This window comes from Capricornis sumatraensis, chromosome 22 (assembly GCF_032405125.1).
Source record: "Capricornis sumatraensis isolate serow.1 chromosome 22, serow.2, whole genome shotgun sequence".
Taxonomy (NCBI): domain Eukaryota; kingdom Metazoa; phylum Chordata; class Mammalia; order Artiodactyla; family Bovidae; genus Capricornis; species Capricornis sumatraensis.
The window spans coordinates 34,143,517-34,156,080 of record NC_091090.1 but is presented as its reverse complement, the minus strand read 5'-3'; the positions used below and the strand labels follow the sequence as shown (position 1 = coordinate 34,156,080).

Sequence of the window (12,564 nt, the reverse complement as noted above, 5' to 3'; positions counted from 1 at the left end):
CACGTTTCACTTATTGTTAAAGTCTGGCTTGAAGAATTTTGAGCATTACTTTGCTAGCATGTGAGATGAGTGAAATTGTGCAGTGGTTTGAACATTCTTTGGCATTGCCTTTCTTAAGGACTGGAATGAAAACTGACCTTTTCCAGACCATTTAGATATGACCTAAATCAAATCCCTTATGTTTATTCAGTGGACATGACAAATAGATTCAATGGATTAGATCTGATATAGACAGAGTGCCTGAAGAATTATGGATGGACGTTTGTGACATTGTACAAGATCAAGACCACCCCAAGAAAAAGATATGCAAAAAGGTAAATTGGTTGTCTGACAAACCTTACAAATAGCTGTGAAAAGAAGAGAAGCTAAAGGCAAAGGAGAAAAGGAAAGATATACCCATTTGAATCAGAGTTCCAAAGAATAACAAGGAGAGATAAGAAAGCCTTCCTCAGTGATCAGTGCAAAGAAATAGAGGAAGATAATAGAATGGGAAAGACTAGAGACCTCTTCAAGAAAATTAGAGATACTAAGGGAACATTTCATGCAAAACTGAGCACAATAAAAGACAGAAATGGTATGGACCTAACAGAATCAGAAGATATTAAGAAGAGGTGGCAAGAATACACAGAAGAACTGGACAAAAAAGATCTTTATGACCCAGATAATCATGATGGTGTGATCACTCACCAAGAGCCAGACATCCTGGAATGTGAAGTTAAGTGGGCCTTAGGAAGCATCACTACGAACAAAGCTAGTGGAGGTGATAGAATTCCAGATGAACTATTTCAAATCCTAAAAGATGATGCTGTGAAAGTGCTGCACTCAATATTCCAGCAAATATGGAAAACTCAGGTAGTGGCCACAGGACTGGAAAAGGTCAGTTTTCATTCCAATCCTTAAGAAAGGCAATGCCAAAGAATGTTCAAACCACTGCACAATTTCACTCATCTCACATGCTAGCAAAGTAATGCTCAAAATTCTTCAAGCCAGACTTTAACAATAAGTGAAACGTGAACTTCCAGATATTCAAGCTGGTTTTAGAAAAGGCAGAGGAACCAGAGATCAACAGTGCCAACATCTGCTGGATCATGGAAAAGGCAAGAAAGTTCCAGAAAAATATCTACTTTTGCTTTTTTGGCTATGCCAAAGCCTTTGACTGTGTGGATCACAACAAGCTGTGGAAAATTCTGAAAGAGATGGGAATACCAGACCACCTGACTGGCCTCCTGAAAATCTGTATGCATGTCAAGAAGCAACAGTTAGAACTGGACATGGAACAATAGACTGGTTCCAAATTGGAAAAGGACTATGTCAAAGCTGTATATTGTCACTGTGCTTATTTAACTTATACGCAGAATACATCATGAGAAAAGCTGGGCTGGATGAAGTACAAGCTGGAATCAAGACTGCTGGGAGAAATATCAATAACCTCAGATATGCAGATGATACCACCCTTATGGCAGAAAGTGAAGAGGAACTAAGGAGCTTCTTGATGAAAGTGAAAGAGAAGAGTGAAAAAGTTGGCTTAAAGGTCAACATTCAGAAAACTAAGATCATGGCATCTGGTCCCATCACTTCATGCCAAATAGGTGGGGAAACAATTTAAAAAGTCAGAGACTTTATTTTGGGGGGCTCCAAAATCACTGTAGATGGTGACTTCAGCCATGAAATAGAAGACACTTGGTCCTTGGAAGATCACCAGTCTAGGTTTGAGCCAGGATACAGGATGCTTGGGGCTTGTGCACTGGGATGACCCAGAGAGATGGTATGGGGAGGGAGGTGAGAGGGGGGTTCAGGATTGGGGACACGTGTACACCTGTGGCAGATTCATGCTGATGTATGGCAAAACCAATACAGTACTGTAAAGTAAAATAAAGTAAAATTTTAAAAATATTTTAAAAAAGAAAGAAAACAAAAAAAAAAAGAAAGAAAGAAAAGCTATGACCAACCTAGATAGCATATTAAAAAGCAGAGACATGACATTACCAACAAAGGTCCATCTAGTCAAAGCTATGATTTTTCCAGTAGTCAGGTATGGATGTGAGAGTTGGACTATAAAGAATGTTGAGGGCTGAAGAATTGATGCTTTTGAACTGTGGTGTTGGAGAAGACTCTTGAGAGTCCCTTGGACTGCAAGGAGATCCAACCAGTCCATCCTAAAGGAAATCAGCCCTGAATATGCATTGGAAGGACTGATGTTGAAGCTGAAGCTACAATACTTTGGCCACCTGATGTGAAGAACTCACTCATTTGAAAAGACCCTGATGCTGGGAAAGATTGAAGGTGGGAGAAGAAGGGGACCACAGAGGATGAGATGTTTGGATGGCATCACCAACGAGATGGACACGAGATTGAGTAGGCTCTGGGAATTGGTGATGGACAGGAAAGCCTGGCTTGCTGCAATCCATGGGGTCACAAAGAGTCCGCTGAGTAACTGAACTGAACTGAAAAATGCTTATTTGCAATTACATGCATTTTTCCTATGCTATTTTTTAAAATTCTTATTTTATATTGGAATATATTACACTGAAAGCATAATCTAAAATGGCAACAAGAGAGAGGAGAGAGGAAGCTGCTCAAAAGGCTAGAAAGTTCCTGTTCACTCATGACATACAGACTCCAGATCTCCCTTCCTTCTATGGGCACAATGAATCTGCAATTATACACAGAAAACTGCTTCTAAAAGAAATGTAGAAAAGCTGGGTGAATCCTACACACAGAAAAACCCCACACTAAAATCATTAGGCGATGAAAAAGTAAATCATTAAAAGATGCAGACACAAAATCTCTACCTATGGGGTTTAGGTATACCATTTTTGTTTTGCTTTGTGTTTCTCTGTCCCTCTTTTTCTCATTCTCTAGTTCTTGTTCTACTCAAGTCCTTTAAAAAAACTTTTTATTTTGAAATAGTTGCAGATTAACAGAAAGGTTTAAAGATAGTATAGAGAGGTCTTGATTACCTTTGACCTTTTCCCCAATGGTTATACATTATACAATCAGGTTCCACATATACAATCAGGAAGGAATCACCACTGCCAGTTTCTCCCTGAGAAACAATGTCTCCCACATCTGGGACCCTCACTTTGAAGACTTACACCTAAGACATGGGCCTCCAAAACATATCTCTGAAAGTCAATGTAGTTTGTGTCCATGAAATCCATGAGACTATAAGGAACTGAGAAACAGGCTCACCCAGACTCACTGAGGCTATCTCTCCAGGGCACAGGACACAGACACAGACTGAAACCTCCACCTTGTCCCTGAAAAAAGCCTATTTCCTTATCTTAAAAGCTAAGACTTCTAACACATATCTAGGGGTCAACTGCAATCTTCACCAAACACCTGAGAAGCCAACAGGTGCCATCATCATGCCCTCCCTCTGTCCCACCCCAGGTCACCAGTGTCTCTGTGAAGAGTTTGTGCACACATATGGCTGCCCAGGTGTTGTGGTTGCTGCCAGAGGGCACACTCCTTGATCACCTGGTTCAGTGGCCTGCGTTCCTGGGTCCAACAGGACAGTAGCAAAAAAAGAAACAGCCTGTAACTGGCTACCTGCACCTGCCCACCCAGGGCTCAATGTGGAGGGAACAGAGAGAAACACCCATCTCCCAGTCATCTTCTGGAAGAGGTATAATTGCATGTTTGAAAAGTTATTGCCTCAGGTTCGGTCAGATCGCCTACGATGGCAACAATTACCTTGTCCTGAATGAGGACTTGTGCTTCTGGACCACAGTGGACACGGCGGCTCAGATCTCCAAGCTCAAGCCTGAGCACGGCGGTGCTGTGGGGAACAGTAGGAACTACCTGGATGGGGACTGCGGAGGGTTGCTCCACAGACCCCTGGAGAACAGGAAGGACACGCTGCTGCGCGCATGTATGAGGGGCGCGGGGCCTCCCTGATCCCCGCTAGGGCTGATCCTGGCTTCCCATGAGAAGAAAGTGGGGTCAATGTGGAAACAGCGCCCCGATTCCTGTCAGCAGAGGGAGGAATCCACCCAGGTTTTCATATTCTGTACAAGAGAGTGACTCGCCAGTGGCCCCACTTCTCTGAAGGACAATTAAGGAATCCAGTCTCTTTGGGGAAGAAGCAGGAACCCATCCCTGAGATAACTGGTCAGCGGTGCCCCTTCCCCCTGGGTGCCATCTTGTGAACCATGACTGTCTCTCAGGGCCAGTTCTCACCCTGAGAACATGTTTGGAGGCCTGACCCAGCTTTTCTGAGTCATTCAGCCTCCACCCAAGTCAGGACCATGACTCTGTATTCACTCCCTTACATAGTGCCTCCTACCTTGGCTCTCACCCTGACTCCAGAACTTCCCAATGACTCAGGAACATGCCCAGACCTCCGAGTCCAGGCTGGTGTCTAGTGTTTGTGCTGCTTTTTTCAAACCCATTGTCCTGTTTATTCTCAGGATGATCACAGGATGCTGCTTCAGGGACCCATGGAAGTAACACTAAATGGGAATTTTCTGATTCATCCTCCACAGACCCTCCAAAGAAACATGTGACCCAGCACCCCATCCCTGACCGTGAGGTCCCCCTCAGGTGCTGGGCCCTGGGCATCTACCCTGAAGAGATCTCACTGACCTGGCAGCGTGACACGGAGGACCAGACCCAGGACATGGAGCTTGTGGAGACAAGACCTTCAGGGAATGGAAGCTTCAAGTTGTGGGCAGCCCTAATGGTCCCTTCTGGAGAAGAGCAGCACAAGGGGCTTCAAGAGACCCTCACACGGAGATGGGGTAACGAGGAGGCTGGGGTGGAGCTTCTTCTCAGATAAAGCTGAAGCCTTTCTGGACCCCTTCAGCAAGGTCAGGACTCAAACCTGAAGTCTGGGCCCCTTCTCTTTCCTCCACAGAACCTCCTCAGCTCACCGTCCCCAACATAGAATCATTGTTAGCTTGGTTCTACTCGTGGTCACTGGAGCTGAGATCTGGAGGAAGAAGTGCTCAGGTAGGGAAGGGATGGGGGCATCTGAGTTTTCTTGTCTCACTGGGAGTTTCAAACCCAAGTAAATGCTTACCTGCCTAATTATTGGAAAGTACCCTCCACATACACATGTGGAGTCTGAGCTAATGCTAACACTGACCCTTTTGTAAAGTACATGTGAAATGAAAGACAGATTATTCACTTTGTAATTTCAGTTGGGGGCCTGTCTCTCAGCATGTGACAATCAGAGGGGAGGGTCCCTGCCGAGGACAGACCTCCAGAAGGGCAGTCGGTCCAGTCCCCTCAACAGCACCTTTCTTCATTCTCCTGATTTTGTCCTGGATTTTGGTCACAGTTCCCAAAAGTTCTGTGGGGTCCAGCACTAGGGAGTTCCTCTAGGATCTCATGATTTAGTCTTCTCTATGGCCTCTCACTTGATGTTTGCTTCTTGCAGGTGAAAAAGGAGGGAGCTACACTCTGGCTGCAAGTAGGTACAGAGGGGATGTGATTCCTGAGACCCTTGCCAGGGTGCAGGCAAGAGGCCATGGGGGGCTCACCTTCCTCAAAATTCCTTCTCTAGTTTCTCTCCTGTGGGTTCTGACCACATCATGTCCACATGGATGTCTGGAGGAAGTTCTCTCTGGGCAGGGGAGTCTCCTGTGCAAATGCACAAGGGCAGGAAAGTGTCTGCATTCAAGGAAGAGCCAGAAGGCAGGTGTGGCTGGCCTAATGAGGAACTGAGATTAGATCCCATGTTTTGCCGGATCATACAGACCTAGATGATATTAGAAGGGTGTTAATGTCATCTGAGTAAGATGTGGATTCGTAAGATGGTGTAAACAGAAGACAATCCATTGTGACTCCCCTTTAGAAGCATCAGTCTGGTTGCTGTACATAATTAGGAGGTGAAGGGTGACTGATGTACTAAAGGAAACTGTAGGAAATAGTGCAGTGACCGGGCTGGAGATGCTGGTCTAGACAGCATCTAGACAGTCGGGAGTAGAGCCTGAGAATCTACATTCATAACAAGTTTGTGGCTGATGCTGCTGGCTTTCAGATCACAGATTTAGTAGTGAGAATATAGGCCAGGATTCCCACATGGCTGTGCATCAGCCTTCCCTGTAGGACTTGTTCATAAGGGATTCCTGGACTCTGTGCCCAACACTCTTAGATGTTTGGTCTTGGAGAAGACCTGAGTATTTTGTAAGAAACCTGACAAGCAGTCCTGATGCTCAGTCAGGTTTGGATCCACTGGGGCTTGTGATCAGAGAGTGATCAGGATGGGGAAGGGCTTAAATCCACACTTAAACGGGAAGAAAAAGTTAAGACATTTTCTGGGAGATACATGTTTTCTCTTCCAAGAAAGATAAGCAGCTGGACGTTTTAGAAAGTAGTCTGATATCATAAAGTCTCTGAGTTGCTAACAGAGCAGATATAAATGTTCTCAGCACAAAAAGGAAATGGTAATTATGTGACATCATACAGGTGTAAGCTAAAGTTGTGGTGCTGATCGTTGTGGTGCTGATCATTTTGCAATAGAGAAAAGCATCAAATCACAGGTTGTACACTTACTCAATATTTTATATCAATCATATCTCAATAAAGCACAGGAAAAAATCTCTGAAAGTTTCCCTACATGATAGCCTTATGAAGTTCTTCATGGGAAGAAAAAGGATTTCAATTTGGTGCAAAGGAAAGAAAGAGAGTGAGATCTGTGGTTTTATTTTATTTCAGGAAAAGTCACAGAACAGCCTGAAGATTCACAGTGAGTTCAGCATCCACAGTCTCTCCCAGGTGGGGAACCACCTGGGAACTACTGCCCCTGCACGGGGAGCAGAAGCCTCTGTTCACAAAACAGACACTCCCTGAGCTGGAGGATGGACTCTGGTGCTAACCCTGCTGTCTCTGCTGCCCCTGGCAACTCAATGACACTACTGCTATTTACGCTGTGCAGGTCAAAACCTTCAGCGTGGTGTCAGCCTCTCTGTCTCAGTTCACTTTAGTTCATCACTCAGTCGTGTCTGACTCTTTGTGACCCAATGGACTGCAGCACGCCAGGCTTCCCTGTTCATCATCAACTCCCGGAGATTACTCAAATTAATGGCCATCGAGTCAGAGATGCTTTCCAACCATCTCATCCTCTGTCATCCCCTTCCCCTCCTGCCTTCAATCTTTCCCAGCATTAGGGTCTTTTCAAATGAGTCAGTTATTTGCATCACGTGGCCAAAGCATTGGAGTTTCAGCATCAGTCTTTCCAATGAATACTCAGGGCTGATTTCCTTTAGGATGGACTGGTTCAATCTCCTTGCAGTCCAAGGGACTCTCAAGAGTCTTCTCCAACACCACAGTTTAAAAGCATCAATTCTTCTGCACTCAGCTTTCTTTATAGTCCAACTCTCACTTCCATACATGACTACTGGAAAAACCATAGCTTTGACTAGATGGACCTTTGTTGGCAAAGTAATGTCTCTGTTTTTTAACAGCTGTCGAGGTTGGTCATAACTTTTCTTCCAAGGAGTAAGTGTCTTTTAATTTCATGGCTGCAGTCACCATCTGCAGTGATTTTGGAGCCCCCCAAAATAAAGTCAGCCACTGTTTCCACTGTTTCCCCATCTATTTGCCATGAAGTTATGGGACCAGATGCCATGATCTTAATTCTCTCTGTCTCACTGTGTCCTTATTTGCAGTCCATGTGACTGGAGGAATCTAGTGCCATGTCCACCTGCAGAAATGTTTAGGAAACAAGCTTTTCTCCTTCATGGTAGGAGATGATCTCAGACTCTGACCAAAATGTTTACGTGTGAAATTCCCTTCAGTTGGGAAGCGGGTATAGATTTGGAGGTAGAGGTGAGGATTGTCATTGTTTAGTCTCTAAGTCATGTCTGACGCTTTGGGACCCCATGGACTATATAGCCTGCACAGCACCTATGTCCATGGGATTTTCCAAGTAAGAATACTGGAGTGGGGACACCATTTCCTCCTCCAGGGGATCTTCCTGACTCAGGGATTGGACCCGGGTCCTGCTTGACAGACAGATTATTTACCACTGAGCCACCAAGGAAGTCCCAGAGGTGAGGGTAAGCGATAGGGAAAATGTATTTGGACCAAGGATCTAGACCAGAACTTAATCTAGTACATTCTAGGCACTTGGGTTTGGCTGGATGAATGAGTACCTAACATATGACATCTTTCACTTCTCTAATGTTCTGTGATGCGATCTAGCTTCTGTCTACTTTAGTTTATATTCTAGATAAGTGGAGTCCATTTTCGAATGATGAAATAATTACTCAAAATGTCCTTTCCTTGCCTTTGTCTCTTTCTAGGATTAAAAAGCCAATATCTATAGGTCTGCATGGGTTCGATATATAAATACATGCATGTGTGCTAAGTCACTTCAGTTATGAATGTCTCCTGCAACCCTATGGACTGTTCCCTACCAGGCTCCTCTGTCCATGGGATTCTGCAGGCAAGAATACTGGAGTGGGTTGCCATGTCCTCCTCCAGGGGATCTTCCCAACCCAGGGACCATACTCTCATCTCTTGCAGCTCATGCACTACAGTTACTTTACTCCTGAGCAAAGAGGAAAGCCCATGTATGTGTGTCTTTGTGTGTATATACTGATATTTTATATTGCTTTATAATTCCCTTGTACATGAACATCTTACTGGAGACATTATACACAATATTTATCAGTTTATCTGTTTGTGACCCCCATCAAAGTCTTAAAAAATTACTAGTTCACACACCAAACTACTAATTTCACCAAACTACCACATTTATATTTTGGCCGAAACAATTATTTCCTTCATCTCGTAGTTATGGAAACATTTTGTACTTTATTAGTTTTATTTGTTTTCCTGGAAGAGGAAGCCTTAAAACCAAGCCCACCATGTTACTGGAAATGGACTCTCCATGACATATATTTTCACTCCTGCTATTTTTCTGGTGCCAGAGCGGGTGCCTGAATATATTTCTACCTAAACAATGGGGACTTGGTCCATGGAGAGCTAACAATTCAACTATCTTAGCAGATCCAATGACATTTTTTCTTTTTTTTCATCCAACAAGAAGCCAAAACTTTTTTGATAGAAACAGCACAAATATCAAGCCCAGCTACAGTTACTCTTTTGAAATACCAAAGAATGTCCTTTTTCCAGATGGCTACATTGTTAATTCCATGTTAGCATATACAATATCATGACTATTGTTCTTCAGTGCTGGGACAACGTTTGCTCTCGACACATTTGCTTGTGACATGACCAGTTCTATGACCTTCACCTCCACATCTGCCACATCTGTTTCCACAAGCTCTTTCTCTTCACACTCCTCTTGTACAGTTGGAGTCTGGGTGTTTTCTGGAATGGTTGAGATAACTTCATCTTGAACTTTTCATTCTCAGCAGCTACTAACTGTGCTTGCTGAGATAAGACTCAATCGTGATTTAAAAAAAAAAAAAAAAAACCTGTCGGATTCTGATGCTGGCAGTTACCAGTGTGGATTGAAATAAAGTAGTTTACTTGCTTATGCTCACTTTCAATGTCGGTATGTTTCTTATTGTGACCTGATAGCAAACATCTCAGAAACCAGCAATGGCTCACAGAAGAGGTAAAAGTGTCATTAGTTCAGGTGGAGTTGTATTTAGGAACCTACCCTGGCACCAGAAAAATATCAGGGATGAAAAAATAAGTCATGGAGATTCCATTTCCAGTAACATGGTGGGCTTGATTTTAAGGCTACCTCTTCCAGGGAAACAAAACAAAAGTAATTAAGTATGAAAAGTTTCCATGAATACAATATGAAGGAAATAATTATTTAGGACAAAATATAAATAAACTTGGGCAGTACTCCAGAGGGAAAATTTGTTTTTATCCTCAGGGTGTCAGCCAAATCTGGAAAAACCTTACCTCTGATTTTCTCAAGTTTATGAGCTATAACAGGAAATATAAGCCAGAACTTATTTGTGTGGGGAGCTAAGAGGCATCCCCTCCTTGAAAATCCAGAAACCAAGATTCATATCATCAGGGAGGATGTAGAGATATTGCCTGCACACATGTTCAGTCAATTAACATGTCCAAATCTTTGCTCCCACCATAAATTATAGCCCACCTGATTCCTCTGTCCATGGGATTATCCCAGCAAGAATACAGGAATGGGTAGCCATTTCCTCCTTCCGGTGTTGTCCCAACCCAGGTATTGAACCTGCATCTCCTGCTTTGGCAGGCAGATTGTTTACCACTGAGCCACCTGGGAACTGTAGAGATATTGGAAGCTGGTGGGAATATAAAATGATTCTGCCACTTTGGAAAATGCTCTGGAAGTTTCTCAATGTTTGAATACAGATTTACTGTATCAGTTCTGCAGATTATCTTACTCAAAGTGGACCCACAGTGACACAGATTGTTCAGTGACTGTGCAGCCCACGTGTGACCATGTCCAGGGCGTAGGGCTCACTACCTCGTGCTCCTGCTTCTCTTACCTGGAACGTCCCTGTGCAGACGCACTCTGAGATGCACACAAGTGTCCCTGCCTCCTGGGTTCACACCTTGTGGACTCTCCTCCCCTGAGTGTGGATGGAAGCTGTGACCTGCTTCTGACCAGTAGAATATGGCAACAGGGACATCACTCCTGAGATTAGATCACAGAAGAGCAAAACCCCATCTTGCTGGCTGACTTTCTCCTTGTCTTCCCTGCTTGCGATCTCTGATGAAGGAAGCAGCTGGGCTGGAAACATCTTTGTTTCACGAAACTGAGGTCAGCCCCCTACCATCAGCCAGCAGAATACTAAGGCCTCCAGTCTAACAGCTCAGAGGAAGCCACTTAGTGTTCTCCCCTCAGGCAGCCCTTGCCTTTCTTGAAGACAGACATGCTGCTTTCTCTTTACAGCATAATGTCAAGTTCTCTGGCGATCCCAGTTGCTTTCCTCTCGCTCCATCCAGGAGGCCCCGGAAGGGAGCAGCAGGCAGGGTGGGAGGAAGTGCTGGTGAGCAGGGGTGTGGCCAGACCCCTCCTTGGAGAGGTGTTCCCAGGGAGTCAGTTGGAAGAAGAGCAGTCAGGGCAGTGAGATGGGAAGGAGAGTGAACAGCCCTGGGACCTCGGGTCCACATGAGGCTGTGTTTCAGGCTGTGAAATATCCTGCGCGGCCCCTGCTGGTCTTCCCCCTTCAGCATCTGGAGAGCCCAGCTCACACCCGGATGCAAACGCCGCTGACGGCCCACAGCCCTGATGTGAGCCCCTCTTCCCCCACCTCCAGCGAACACACTCCACCAGCCAACATAGGCCCAACTCTCCTGTCACTTCAGACCCTGGGACCACCTGTAGTGAGTGTGGGAAACACAACAGACTCCCCGCCAGTCTCAGAGCCCAGAGGGCAAGGGAAGCTGTCAGAGCCCAGAGGGCAAGGGAAGCTGTCAGGGCCCAGAGGAGGTGACCCTTAGTGAGGCAAGTGGACAGTGTACAGGAGTCAACACAAACCTTAGGACACACTTGGGCTCAGCAGTCAGTTTCCTTAGAGGCGTGGCTCAGCCAATTGAGAGTCAGTCAAACCCCCACAGACCTCAGTTTCCGTGTTTGCAAAATGGGCTTGAGAGCTGTCCCTATCTCATGGATTCATATGAGATTTAAATTAATTTATGTAAATACCTGAAAACAGTACCTGACAGGTTTATTAAGGGAGAAACCTGGGAAGGAAGAGAGCCCAGGTATGTGGCTCCTGTTTCTCTCAAGAGGAAGAGGACAAGTTCTCCCAACACTCATCACTCAGCCTCTTCTTAACTCCTATGCAGAGGGGAAGTGTCTTTTCTCTTATCCCCCTTATCTCCCTTGAGGGAGGAGGGGCATCAGGAGAGGCCAGGGTGGGGTCAGGATGAGGAAGCATCAGAGCAACACAGGAATATTACAGCAGTGGGAAAACACAGCTATATATTGGTTATTTTTCACTGAATATCCAGCATCCTGGAGTACAGCATCCCAAAATTTCTGGCTGTTACCTCTAAGCTCACACATCAGCTGAGGCTTTAAGAGGCCCCTCCTGGGGCTTCCCTGGTCGTCCAGTAGTTGGGAATCTGCCTGTCAATGCGGGGAACACCAGTTTGGTCCCTGGTATAGGAAGATCTCACAAACCGTGGGGCAGCTAAGCCTTTGGCCACAACTGCTGAGTTGCACAATCCAGAGGCCTGACCTACAACAAGAGAAGAGACTGCAGTGAGCAGCCCGCATACCACAGCTAGAGAGTAGCCCCTGCTCTCTGAAACTAGAGAAAGCCCGCATGTAGCAACAGAGACCCAGCACAGCCAAAAATAAACAAAATTTAAAAGAGACAGAGACCATTCCACTGTTACATTAGCTGAGTGCTTCGCAGGGATGGATATCTGATAAGACAAGTGAGTCCTGACCATGTGCATTGTCTTACCTCCTTTACCAACAAATAGGTCCTGTTTTATCTCAGGCAACATTGATAGATCACGAACTTTAAGTCCAAGGACAGTATTGCTGACAGAGTGCTGCCGGCAGGGAAGATAAAGCCTATATTTAGCAGATAAGTCAACTCATGCCAAAAAAGATTATTTGCTATTAATGTAATGTATTTTATTTGTTGTCTCAGGGCCTGTTGGGAGAAGGATGTGCCAATACCCTTC

At 45.0% G+C, this 12,564-nt stretch overlaps 1 protein-coding gene and 1 pseudogene across 1 annotated transcript in view; one reads left to right on the top strand and one right to left on the bottom strand.

Annotated features, from left to right (window-relative positions):
* Window positions 1-12,564, bottom strand: part of LOC138069278 (zinc finger protein 184-like) — a 1,142,341-nt gene that overhangs the window by 489,816 nt on the left and 639,961 nt on the right. The gene's annotated exons all lie outside the window — the stretch shown is intronic.
* On the top strand, window positions 3,577-11,364 carry LOC138069637 (BOLA class I histocompatibility antigen, alpha chain BL3-7-like; annotated as a pseudogene).